Raw genomic sequence first — 13,419 nt, forward strand, 5'->3', positions numbered from 1 at the left:
AGTGCGCTGTTGGAGAGACGGAGCCAGCCATACTAAGGAGAGCTTAAGTTTGAGCAGGTACCAAAGCAAATCATTCGTACCGTACAAATAATGTAAATATGACGGTGCATCACGAAAGATTGATATCAAACTGATCACTTGACCAATATTACGTTACTTGCTCTTCAAGTGAATCAACAAATGGCGAAATGAAAAGCCGAACAAATGCTATTTTTTTTTAGAGATTCTTAGCTTACGTGTGTTTATTTCATATTTTCAGTTCTTACCCTCCCCGACTAAATCGGTTCCAGTTATGTACTGAAATATAAGAATGGACATTAGAGGCTTCTTTCAAAGAAAAACTCAGGTAAATGTTATTTTATATATTATGCTTTGTATGTTGTTCAGTATATTTGTATGCAAAACAAGAGGAATTTCAGTACACAGCAGGATATTCACATTTGTAACCAGATATTTACACTTTAGGGAGAAAACATAAAACATTTTTACTGTACAACATCAATTTAGAGTAAACTTTTGTTTTAGATAAATATTGAAATATATTTTGAATTAGTTAAATGTCACAATAAAGAGAGACAGAGCTTTCTGTTTTTTATCACTTTCATCAAATTTAGGAGTACATGTACACTAAGTTTATTGTTAATTAATAAGAAAACTCCAGACGATTCCATTCTGAGCTGAAGAAGCTTCTGATAGGTTAGTAGAGTCCATGTGAGTAAACAGGTGGCACAGCTGTGGATGCATATAAGGCAAAACACAGAGCCTGTTTCTTTGACATGGGAAAATCAAGAGATGTCAACCAAAACACCAGGAAAAGAACTGTGGAGCTCCATAAGTGTGGCTCAGTTTGAATACAATTTGGTGCCATTTGCAATTAAGAAATACAGACGATTTCTCTCTTTACTCTTAAAGTTAACAAATATGTTTTTTATATTTATCAATCTAAAAAAATAAACATTTAGTCTGATTTGATGTTACAATTAAAAAGTGTTTGTGTTTTTATCTGAAGAGTTTGTAAATATCTGTATATTTGATGATTGTCAGCACAAAGAGGGAGAGAGGAACAGAGAGGGAGAGAGAGAGGAGCAGAGAGGGAGAGAGAGGAACAGAGAGGGAGAGAGAGGGAGATGGAGAATGAGGACAGAACAGAGATGAACAAGAGCAGGTGAGACACACATGTTAGTCAAATGGTTGTTTACCAAAAGTATCACCGTATCATAGGTCCTCATGTATCTCATACCTAGTGTTTCTTTTTAGGTTTGTTATTTTTCAAATTCTATATTTATTAAGTTATGCAGGCTTGTTTGCACAACAAGGATAAATAATTATATAAACCTATCTCAATCTAAATATTGTACTTTGGTAAAATTAAAAAATAAGTGTAGTGCAGGTCTATGATGATTTTTAGTGCTACTATCATCTAGTTCTGATTCTGGTTCTGTCTTGGTTAAGTCCCAAGTAGTCCTGATTTTGAACTGTTGTAGTCCTGTTTTAATTCTGGATCAGTTCTTGGTCTGGTTGAATTGGGGTTTAGTCCTCGTGTCTTGATACAGCCCTGATTTTGTTCTGCCCCGCTGCTTAATTAAAAAACTAGTTTAAGGTGTTCTGCACATGTGATATATATTTTTCCCTATATGAAGTCATTCTTTTTTGAACAAAACTCAAAACAGAGCCAATTAATCTTTCAGTCATTTCTACCCCCCCCCCCCCCCCCCCCCCCCCCCAAGGGAAAAAAAAATCCCACATGCATACTATCCTTTTGGGCTAAGCCCCGGGTGTTTCAAATGTCTGGCTCCGCCTCTGCTTCCAACTGCCCTCCAAGGTGCTCAGGAACTTTTACTCGTGCACCATAGAGAGCATCCTGGCGGGAAACATCTTAACCTGGTTCGGGAACAGCACCATGCAGGACAGACGAGCTCTACAGAGGGTTGTGCGGTCAGCTGAGCGCACCATCCGCTCCGAGCTCCCTGACCTGCACTCAATCTACAGCAGGCGGTGCTGGACCAAGGCCAGGAAGATCGTGAAGGACCTCAGCCATCCCAACAACAGACTGTTCTCTCTGCTGAGGTCAGGAAAGCGATTCCGCTCCCTGAAGACCAACACAGAGAGACTGAGGAGGAGCTTCTTCCCGCAGGCGATACGGTCTCTCAATCACACCACCACACAGTACTGACCCACACATATGGTTCTTACACACACTGGACTTTCTGGACTTTGGTTTTGCACAACACTGGTCACTATATTCTTCATTTCCGGTTAATACTTGTACAGCTGCTGTTATTGTGTATATATTTATTTATATTTAGATTTCTTCATACATTCTTATATAGTTCTATATTGTGTATTGTGTATTTTGTTGTACAGTTATTTTATTTTCAACTTTAATTTATATATTTATCTTTATCTTATTCTTCCCAGTTAAATTTACCCTTCATTCTAATTTGTGTTGTACAGTTATTTCATTTTTAACCTTAATTTATATTTTATTCCTTCCTAGTTAAATTTACCCTTTTTAATTTTTCATATTTATTTCCTATCTTATTCATAGCCTTTCCTTTTTTGTTTTCTTTAGGTCACGAGCAGTTGTCCAAGCATTTCACTACATATCGTACTGTGTATGACTGTGTACGTGACAAATAAAATTTGAATTTGAATTTGAATTTGAATTTCCACATCTGTCTTCTCCGCGTACATGGACTAGTATTACCAGCGCCTAAAAAAACTTAAAACAAGAGTTTTAATCTAAATTCTATTTAATTTGTGTCACGGTGAACACTTAACATTATCTCTTACTGTCTGCAGTGTCACACATCATTTCACAGCTTGTGCTCCAGTACTGCACATACTGAGGAACCTGGATGCTTCTGTGATTACACATGTGTCCACTGCATGTAGTCAGTGTAGCAGCATGACTGCAGTGCAGTGATACAGGCTTATGTGTGAGTGTGCAACAGCTAAGGGTGCAAAGCCGCTCTTTGTACCTTAAGCGCTTGAAAAGAAGGCAGCTGGACTTCTTTAAGTAAGACGAAGACACTTAAAGAAGTCCACTCACCTTCGTTTCAAGCTCAGAGATGACACTGACCTGCATGACGGAGAACCTGCACAGACATGTTGTAAAGATAATACAGCAGTTCACTACAGCTCAGCCTTTGCGTGTCACATCAAATGTAAGTGCAAAACAATGCTAACCTTATGCAGGTAATTAAACCATTAAAGAGGCTCTGCACAGTGTGCTGCAGCTGTTAGTCCGTAGAGGAACCAAGGCTGCACATTTTAAACCCACATACATTTCTACTAAATAAAGATGGTGGACTTCGGATGATAATAATGCTTATCACAGGCATAAACAAAAGCCTGAATGTGCAGTTAACTGAACATTATTTATGTTATGGATTATATGTATGTTTTTCCTCCTGCAGTATGCTAAAATATTTGCTGTGGTGACGAATCAATCCATGAATGTGTGTTTTACTTTAGGAACAAACAGATCAATGACCTGACAGATATTTGTCTAATGTGGTACACTGAATAAATTATTATTGACGGAATACAACATTTTGTAAAGATTGCTTTCATTAATACAATAATAATAGGTAATTAATTCAGTATTTATCTGGCAATTTGTTTCCATCTTCTCTCTCCCCAGTGCAGGAACTTCGCTCGTGATTATGAAGCTAAATACCTTCATGCATGAAGCCAAAGTCGAGTCACGGACATGTGATGGTGACGAGATGTGACCCTTATCACCTCAGTCTCAAATATGTCAGTTCAGTCACAGTTTTTAAGTCAAGAAATTATGACGATTGCCTTTAATTATAGATGTGGGACATTTTTTTCTCATTTTCTCAGAATCACACTGCTGTTGTTAATAAAATAAGAGATGAATATGTGTGTTTGCAAAATGGACCCTAAGGAGACGTGGGAGAAAATGAACTAAGGTTAACCACAAAGCGAGCCGCTTATTTGGCTGAAAAACATGAACACAAGAACAAAGCAAGGCGAACATGGGCGAGAACTAAAACATGAAAACTCTGACATGAACATGGCCTGAACACGAACATGAAAAACTATAACGTGAGATAAACAGAGTACGAGCTTGAGGGAAAAACCTGATCCATGAAAAGCCAAAACTCACAGGAACATGTAACCAGACAAACACACAATCCAAGACATGAAATACCTGAGGAGACATGGAAGATGGAGACTAAAGCACTGGCATAACAGAAAGTAAAACACAGGACAAGACAGACTATATAGAGGACAGGAAAAGACTCATAAATCATGGAGACATGGTTGAAACAAAACCTGAACTAAATAATATCACAACAACTTTATATTATGGCACACTAACATAAGAAAAATCAAAAATACAAAATAAACTCAAAACACTGGGTCACAGCCCCTGACAGCGTCGCCCTCTGACGCAGACAGTTTTGCCTAAAAGTAAAACTTAGCTAACATTATTGTAACAAAGTATTTATAATGAATAAAATCTTTATTTGTACCAGGGTAAAGGAGGCTCACAGATCTGTCACAGAACGAATGAACAGGATTCAGGACTAGTTAAAACAAAGTGCTAACTATGAACAAGACAAGTCTGAGATAACAGAAGTAATATGTGAAGACCCGAGCGACGCAGGTCCTGCAGTGCTGGGGAAAAACATGAGAAAGCAAAGGGAAAGAAGAGAGTGGAGTGAGAGAAAAAGATGACAGCAGGAGAGGGTATATGATGAGAAAAAGAAAGATGAAATGAGAGCACAGAAGTAGAGCTCAGTGCAGAGCAGAGGAGTGCAGGGCTGCAGTGAGAGCCTCTCACACCACACTAATGGTTTTGTGGCATCCAGCAGGTAGCCAGTCTGGCCAGCCGAGTTTGGACGAGAGTGAGGGGACTGAAAAGTGACTATGTGACAAGAACGAAGGTAAATGCAAATTTACAAGACTTGTGCCATGTTTTTAAAGCTTAAATACAGTTTTGGTTTGCTTTTCTTTCCCCCACGTGTCTTAGTTACTAGGAGTCTGTGTTTGTGTTTTTAAATGAACACATTTAGAGTCAACCTGTGCTTTCTGCTCGTTTACCTGTTTCCCACGTACTTACTCACCGCGAGTAGGTGGGAAACAAGCTACGTTACTGTTCATCACATCTGCCTCTTAATCTGCATCTCTGTCCTTAATCTACAGTTTATAATATACAGGGCGATTGTGGCTCAAGAGTTGGGAGGTCGTCGTGTAATCAGAAGGTTGCCGGTTCGAGCCCCGGCTTGGACAGTCTCGGTCGTTGTGTCCTTGGGCAAGACACTTCACCCGTTGCCTACTGGTGGTGGTCAGAGGGCCCGGTGGCGCCAGTGTCTGGCAGCCTCGCCTCTGTCAGTGCGCCCCAGGGTGGCTGTGGCTACAATGTAGCTGCCATCACCAGTGTGTGAATGTGTGTGTGGATGGGTGGATGACTGGATATGTAAAGCGCTTTGGGGTCCTTAGGGACTAGTAAAGCGCTATATAAATACAGGCCATTTACCATTTACCATATACACAAATCCAAAAAAACCGACTGAAAGTAAACAAGCTGATATTTCTGATTCTTCCAACAATGTGTTTTCCACTTTTATCTTTTCTATAATAACTCAGAAACTTATAAAGTCAAAGAGCAGCAAAAGCCAAAGGTGCAGAGCCGCTTAATTTCATGAACAAACGTCGGTGGTTAAACATAAGACATGATATTGTCTCAGCTCAACCTTATTGGTCAGATGAAATGCCGCAAAGGTAATGCAAAGCTTCTGACTGTCAGGTGGTTAACAGTGGTTAATGTCAGAGTTGAGACTGCTTAATGTAGTCAAAGAGCCATTTGGACCAGTTAAACTAAACTTAGCATCATTAGTGGGTCGGTGCAGTTTTAGTGATATAATGCCATCAGTACCATTGTACCAATACCATACCGTCCTTCAAGAAGCCTGGAAGCCTGCAAAATGGAAAATGGCTGCAGACTTTTGCATGCTGTGAAAGAAGAATAAATCAAATCAAATCAAATCACTTTTTATTGTCACATCACATGTGCAGGTACATTGGTACAGCACATGTGAGTGAAATTCTTGTGTGCGAGCTTCACAAGCAACAGAGTTGTGCAAAATACAATAATGTAAACAAACAAAATACAAGAATGGCTACATCTGAAACTAATAAATATATGTACAATATATAATAGTATATGCATTTCTGGATGTGTATACTAAATATTTTTCTACGTGTGTGTGTGTGTGTGTGTGTGTGTGTGTGTGTGTGTACACATATTTTACAAATTAAATAGAGTAAACAATAAATAAAATATATAAAATAAAATATACAGAGTTGAGACATGTGCAAAACAGTGGCATTTATATACAGTGTGGAGTGCATAATGTTGAAGTTCCAGTAGTGAAGCTGAGGTGTCTATGACGTGTTCAGCAGTCTGATGGCCTGATGGAAGAAGCTGTCTCTCAGTCTGCTGGTACGGGACCGGATGCTGCAGAACCTCCTTCCTGATGGAAGCAGTCTGAACAGTTTATGGCTGGGGTGACTGGAGTCCTTGATGATCCTCCCCGCTTTCCTCAGGCACCGCTTCCTGTAGATGTCTTGGAGGGAGGGAAGCTCACCTCCAATTATCCGTTCAGAGCACCGCACTACTCGCTGGAGAGCTTTGCAGTTGTAGGCGGTGCTGTTGCCGTACCAGGTGGTGATGCATCCAGTGAGGATGCTCTCAATGGCACAGTGATAGAAGGTCCTGAGGATGCGGGGGCTCATGCCGAATCTTTTCAGTCTCCTGAGAAAGAAGAGGCGCTGCTGCGCCTTCTTCACTGTTTTGTTTGTGTGTACTGACCACGTAAGATCCTCAGCCAGATGTACACCAAGGAACCGGAAGCTGCTCACTCTCTCCACAGCAGCGCCGCTGATGGTGATGGGGGTGTGTACTTCTTTGCACCTCCGGAAGTCCACTATCAACTCCTTTGTCTTTGCGACGTTGAGGGTGAGATGGTTGTCTTGACACCAGTGGGTCAGGGCGCTGACCTCCTCCCTGTAAGCCGTCTCATCACCGTTGGTGATAAGACCCACCACTGTAGTGTCGTCCGCAAACTTCACAATGATGTTGGAGTTGTTAGTGGCCGTGCAGTCGTAGGTGTAGAGTGAGTATAGGAGAGGGCTCAGTACACACCCCTGTGGAGCACCAGTGTTCAGTGTGACGGGGGATGAGGTGATGCTGCCCAGTCTGACCACTTGGCGTCTGTCAGACAGGAAGCTAAGGATCCAGCTGCAGAGGGAGCTGCTCAGTCCTAGATCCTGCAGTTTCCTGTCCAGCTTCGAGGGAACGATGGTATTGAATGCTGAGCTGTAATCTACAAACAGCATCCTCACATACGTGTCTCTCTTCTCCAGGTGTGATAGGGCAGTGTGTAGTGTCAGGGCTATGGCATCATCAGTGGACCTGTTGTGGCGGTATGCAAACTGTAGAGGGTCCAGTGAGTCGGGTAGTGCAGAGCAGATGAAGTCCCTGACCAGCTTCTCGAAGCATTTGCTCACGATGGGGGTCAGGGCTACAGGTCGCCAGTCGTTCAATGAGGAGATGGTGGAGGATTTGGGTACAGGGACGATGGTGGCCATTTTGAAGCAGGCTGGGACTACAGACAGAGAGAGGGAAAGGTTGAAGATGTGCGTGAACACTCCAGCCAGCTGAGCCGCGCATGACTTGAGGACGCGGCCGGGAATCCCGTCCGGACCAGTAGCTTTGCGCGCGTTCACCTTCCTGAAGCACCTCCGCACATCCTCCTCAGACACAGTGTGCGCACTGACGTCATCCGCGGTGCGCACACTGTCCGGTCTCATGGTGTTCGCTGTGTCGAATCTAGTGTAGAATACGTTTAGCTCCTCACACAGAGAGGCCGTGGTCTGCGGTGTGCTGGTTTTCCCTCTAAAGTCTGTGATCGTGTTTAGTCCCTGCCACATACTCCGAGGGTTGTCGAACTGTTGCTCCACCCTGTCCCTGTACTCACGTTTGGCTGCTTTGATCGTCTTCCGGAGTTGGTAATGTGCGTGTTTGTAGTCCGATGTGTTCGCGGAGGCAAAGGCGGTGCTCCGTGCCGCGCGAACATCTCCGTTAATCCAGGGTTTTTGATTTGGGAAGGATTTGACTGTTCTGGATGGGACGACATCTTCCACGCATTTCCTGATAAATCCACAGACTGAGTCTGTGTACTCATCAATGTCTCTGGCGGCCACGTGAAACATTTCCCAGTCCGCGTGATCAAAACAGTCCCGCAGCGCAGACTCCGATTGGTCCGTCCAACAGTGCACCGCCCTCCGGGTTGGAGCTTCCTGTTTCAGCTTCTGCCTGTAGGCGGGCAGGAGCAGGATGGAGCAGTGATCTGATTGGCCGAATGGGGCGCGGGGGAGGGCTTTGTACGCATCCCGGAAAGAGGTGTAACAGTGGTCGAGTAGCCGGTCTCCACGAGTGTTAAAATGGATGTGTTGGTGGAGTTTTGGTGAGACTTTCTTCAGGTTTCCCTTATTAAAGTCTCCGGCTGTGATAAACGCTGCCTCTGGGTGTGCGGTTTCCTCGCTGCTGATCGCGCTGTACAGTTCCCTGAGTGCTCGGTCAGTGTCGGCTTGTGGGGGAATGTAAACAGCCGTAATAATCACTGCTGTAAATTCCCTCGGTAGCCAGAATGGCCGGCACTTAATCATCAGGTACTCCAGGTCCGGTGAGCAGAAAGATTTGACCGGGTGCACGTTCGCATAATCACACCAGCTGTTGTTGATCATGAAACACACACCACCGCCTCTGCTTTTCCCAGTAAGATCCTGTGACCTGTCCGCGCGGTGCACAGAGAACCCCGGCAGTTGTATTGCGGAGTCCGGTACTTTGTCCGATAGCCAGGTTTCTGTGAGGCAGATCACGCAGCAGTCCCGCATCTCTCGCTGGAATGAGATCCGTGCCCGAAGCTCGCACAGCTTGTTCTCCAGAGACTGCACATTAGCCAGTAATAAACTGGGTAACGGTGGTCTGTTAGTGCCCCGTCTCAGTCGAACCAGAACGCCAGATCTTCTCCCTCTGCGTCGGCGTTTGCGGCCTCCAGGGCCAGAGAACAAAGGCGTCTCAGGTGAGATGAATGGGAGGTCTGCAAACGGAGCGTCCGTGTTGCAAAACTTGAACTCCGGAAAGTTATAAGAAAGACCGTCTTTTATGTCCAGTAAGGTTTGTCGGTCGTACACAAGGAGACATGTGCTACTCGCGAACAAATGAAGGAAAAGTAAAATTAAACACAGAAAAAAGCTGTTGCTTGGGGGAGCTCGCGACAAGGCTGCCATACTCGGCGCCATCTTGTTTAGATGTCATCATCATCATGTCAATAGTGGTATCATAATATGTTGCTTAAACTTAGCAGCACAAACAGGATATCTGGCATGCTGTCCATGGAAGGCACTTTCAGTTAAATTCAAGCTCACTTCTACAGCACCCGATTACAAAAACAGAGACAAAACAATTACTTTAAATCACTTTATACTGTAACACTCGCGATTCTTTGGTGCTATCTGTTTGAATTTTCTATTTTAAAGACAAAAAGAGCATGTAAAGAAAAACGAGAGAAAACGTACGACTTTTAGGACAACTTCTAACATCCCACTATACGTAGTTAGCTTTTATTTGCAATTTAAGGGTTTCCACTGCAAATATATTCACACAATTAACATGAAACTTCATGTTTGGTGAGAAAGCAACATGTCAGTCGAACTGTTTAGGCCGCTGACGCTGACAGGAGGGCGCAGCGACAGCAGTAATACTGAAGCACATCACATTTGGGACTTTCTTCAGTCACGTGCAGTCCCCCATATTAGTCTGTCAATGCTGCCAAGGTCATGTATCACATAATGCAATCATTTAAATAAACAAGCAGTATTTCTGGATAATTTCATAAATCTGGAGATGTTTTAAGGCACCAACAGTCACGTTTATTTTCTGCACTGTGAAATGGTAAAACCTATTACAGCATCCTTACAGATTCTGAGCACAGAATCAGAACCTGTAACATGGAACTGCAATAAAGATCTAATGTTTAAAATCCTCGCAGCATACACACGGCTGAAATACTGTCCAATTATCCAGGTGACGCAACCACTTCTCTACCAGAAGCAACACTGAGAGAAATTTCTTCCTTAGGTGAAGGGACATGGAGTGCAGTGACAGCCATCGCTGTGATTTTTAATTCTTAAAAACAGATTCACTCACACAGTAGCTATCGTTTCCTAAACATGGAGAACAACTCACACAGATATATGTTTCCAAAAAATCACAACATAACATATAATCACTGATAAAAGGTGTTTTTCTTTGTCTTTGGCTCTACTGCTGCTGCATTGATCGCCACACATCACATTAAACAGGTGAGAAACAAGTAGTGGAGGCAAGCGTAGGAGTAGGAAGAAGGCAAAGGGAGGAAAAAGGAGACATGTCATGTCCACTGGCAGAGCTCTCACTCATGCACAGGTGTGGCCCTGAAAAATTGGTGGCAGGAGGGCAAGCTGGGAAGTGTGAGTCCTTGTACATCTGTGCGTTCAGACAAAAGAAGGAAACAGAAAAGAGGCGAGCATGGGACAGAGTATCTGAGTAACGTATGAACAAAGGAGGGAGATGGGAGAGGGAAGGCAAGAAGGTGAGACATTTACTAGGACAGCGAAACAGAGTGCGAGGAGAGAGGAAGCGAGGCCATATGGCATCGCTTCAGGAGACGAGAGCTGAGCTGATTGATCGAGGAAGAGGTGACTTAGAGCACATTTGGTCCAGTGGGCGACAGTTATCACACGGAGAATCCACTCAACATGCTTCAATCCAAAGGCAAACAGCACAAAACACAGGTCTTACTTTATACACATACTGAAGAGACAACATCGTTGTTTTATAGCCACTGCATCTTTTTCCTCTGACTCGTGCCCGCTCTGTGTTCACCTCTCATTTCTTATACTGAGGCTTTTCTATCGTTTTTCTCTTGTCTGTATTTAAAGGGACACAGCCAATCAGTTTAGTTATCAAATAAAATAAGTGAAAGCTTCTCTTAATTCTCTGTAAGTTTGTAAAAATAGACCAGAGCCTCTTAACATGTAACATAATCAGCTGTACATATTTTACCTACCAAATACAATACTTACAATACTTCTTTGGCTCCCTGAGCCAATTTAGTCACATTTTATTTTATTTAGTGCATGTATATGAAAATCTGTGGAGCTCAAATCAAGCTTGAATTTGTTGAGAGGTTCAAAAAGTAGGAACGGCCACTAGCCTCTTCCTGTGTCCTTCCCCTGTTCCACAGGATTTAAACTGCTGTATTAACATCACGCTTTCAAATATGAGCGTAGTCACAAAAGTCAGTGACACTGCAGATAATTCAGTGTTAAGAGTATCCAGTTAAATATGAGATTGCCTTACGAAAGTGTGTTCAGAGGACAGTCCCAGTCTTTCAGCAGGTATTAACCTTTTCCTACCTTACCTGTGTACAGGTGTGGTAGGCTGGCCATCATCTCAACGCTGTGGTCCTGTTTTTGTGTCACAGCCAGGCTGCAGACTCTGGGCTGTAACAGGATTAAAACAAATGGTTAAAACATTTTTTCCTCTTAAATATCTCACTATCAATGAGGTAAAGACTTCAGATTTGCTGAACTGGACTTCTGTGCTGCGTTTACTTAATTACTTGCCGGAGACAGTAATCCCTTGTGTCCTCTCGCCACTGCTCTACTCCCTCTACACTTCAGACTGTGTGGCCACCCATGGCTCCAACACCATTGTGAAGTTTGCTGACGACACAGTGGTGTTGGGTGCCATCTCCAACAACGATGAGACGGCCTACATGGATGAAGTGAAGAATCTGGCATCGTGGTGCCAGGACAACCACCTCCAGCTGAACGTCAGCAAGACCAAGGAGCTGGTGGTGGACTTCAGAAGGGGTCAGCACAGAGACTACAAGCCCATCATCATCAATGGAGCTCCAGTGGAGAGGGTGCAGTCCTTCAAGTATCTTGGTGTCCACATCTCCTCAGACCTGACATGGGCTGCCCACATTCAGGTCCAGACCAAAAAGGCTAGGCAGCGCCTGTATCACCTACGACAACTGAGGAAGTTCAGGGTCTCTCCAAAGATCCTCAGGATCTTCTATACAGGCGCTGTGGAGAGCATCCTCACACAGAACATGACATCGTGGTTTGGGAACAGCTGTGTGAAGGACCAAAAAGCTCTCCAGAGAGTGATCCGTACAGCAGAACGCTGCTGCAGGATTGCTCTCCCCCCCCACACACCCGCCCTCTCACATCATCCATAAGTGACTGAGACAGGACTCTCTTCCAGACACTCTAAACCCACCAGCACAATGTACATTTCAAATTCCTTTAATTTTAAATATGTTCATATTGTCTATCCTGTAAAATAGTCAGATTGTCTATTCTTATTTAATTTACACAATGTACAGAATTCACCTGCTTGCTGCAAACATGCTACTACTGCACATTCACCTAATGAATATATTATATATAATGTTCTTCCCGCCACTTTTACACAAGTCGAGGAGCGTGTCAGGTTACATTTCACTGTGTGTTATACTTATATAACTATGCATGTGATGCATAGAGAACCTTGAACCTTACACTGCCAGTTACAGTAGTTTTTGTTACTCCGTAAGATGACCTGAAACACTTCGTCACATAATTACTAGTTAACTATTAATAGGAGCCTGCAGGCTACAGTCTCACACATCTATGCAAGTCCCTGTCCTAATGAGGATCATTTTTACAAATGAGCACAAAGCAAAGATGAAAAGCGGCCTAAAGACGCTTCAAACCGATCTTGATTCTACTTTAGACACATGAACTGGTAGAAATGGAGGCTACAAGCCCTTCTGCTGCCTTTGTTACCCCACGAAGATCAGGTGTGACTGCTGGGTTGGGGTCAGCATGCACTGAGTTTCAGTATCACTCAGGGTTCTTGGCTAGCTTTGCGTTAGCATGTTGTGTGTTTAGCTGTTCCTGTCGTGGATGCATTTTCCACTTTACCATTGCACTCTTGTCCTTTTGTACAATAAAAATAAAATTAACCTCCACCATTATACCCGACACTGGGTCCACACATGAAGTCTGTGAACTTCTATTTGATTAGTTATCTGGCCAGTAAAGGCAGCTGGTTATCATGTGCATCATCTGACAACTAACCCTCTCATCCAAATGTGGTAGCTTCTGGCTTCATAAACTGCCTCTGCTACCTAAAAACAAAATAATTAATATAAATGTAATAATAATTACAAGCTAATGCTTCAAAATGCTATTTCTAAAACATTTTTGTGAAATAAAGAGCTCACCAAAGAAGGACAACTGTGTCAACACATGATCCAACGAAAGACAGCATCCACTGTCTGAGAT

General features: G+C 43.2%; 1 long non-coding RNA gene across 1 annotated transcript; it reads left to right on the forward strand.

The window, feature by feature from the left end:
• LOC309710156 lies at window positions 1–1,082 on the forward strand. Its single transcript, XR_014277670.1, has 3 exons — window positions 1–57; window positions 260–346; window positions 1,045–1,082. It is a non-coding gene; the product is annotated as an uncharacterized lncRNA (long non-coding RNA).
• The last annotated feature ends 12,337 nt before the right edge of the window (window positions 1,083–13,419 follow it).

The sequence above is a fragment of the Aulonocara stuartgranti genome (assembly GCF_965226115.1).
Source record: "Aulonocara stuartgranti genome assembly, chromosome: 7".
Lineage (NCBI taxonomy): Eukaryota > Metazoa > Chordata > Actinopteri > Cichliformes > Cichlidae > Aulonocara > Aulonocara stuartgranti.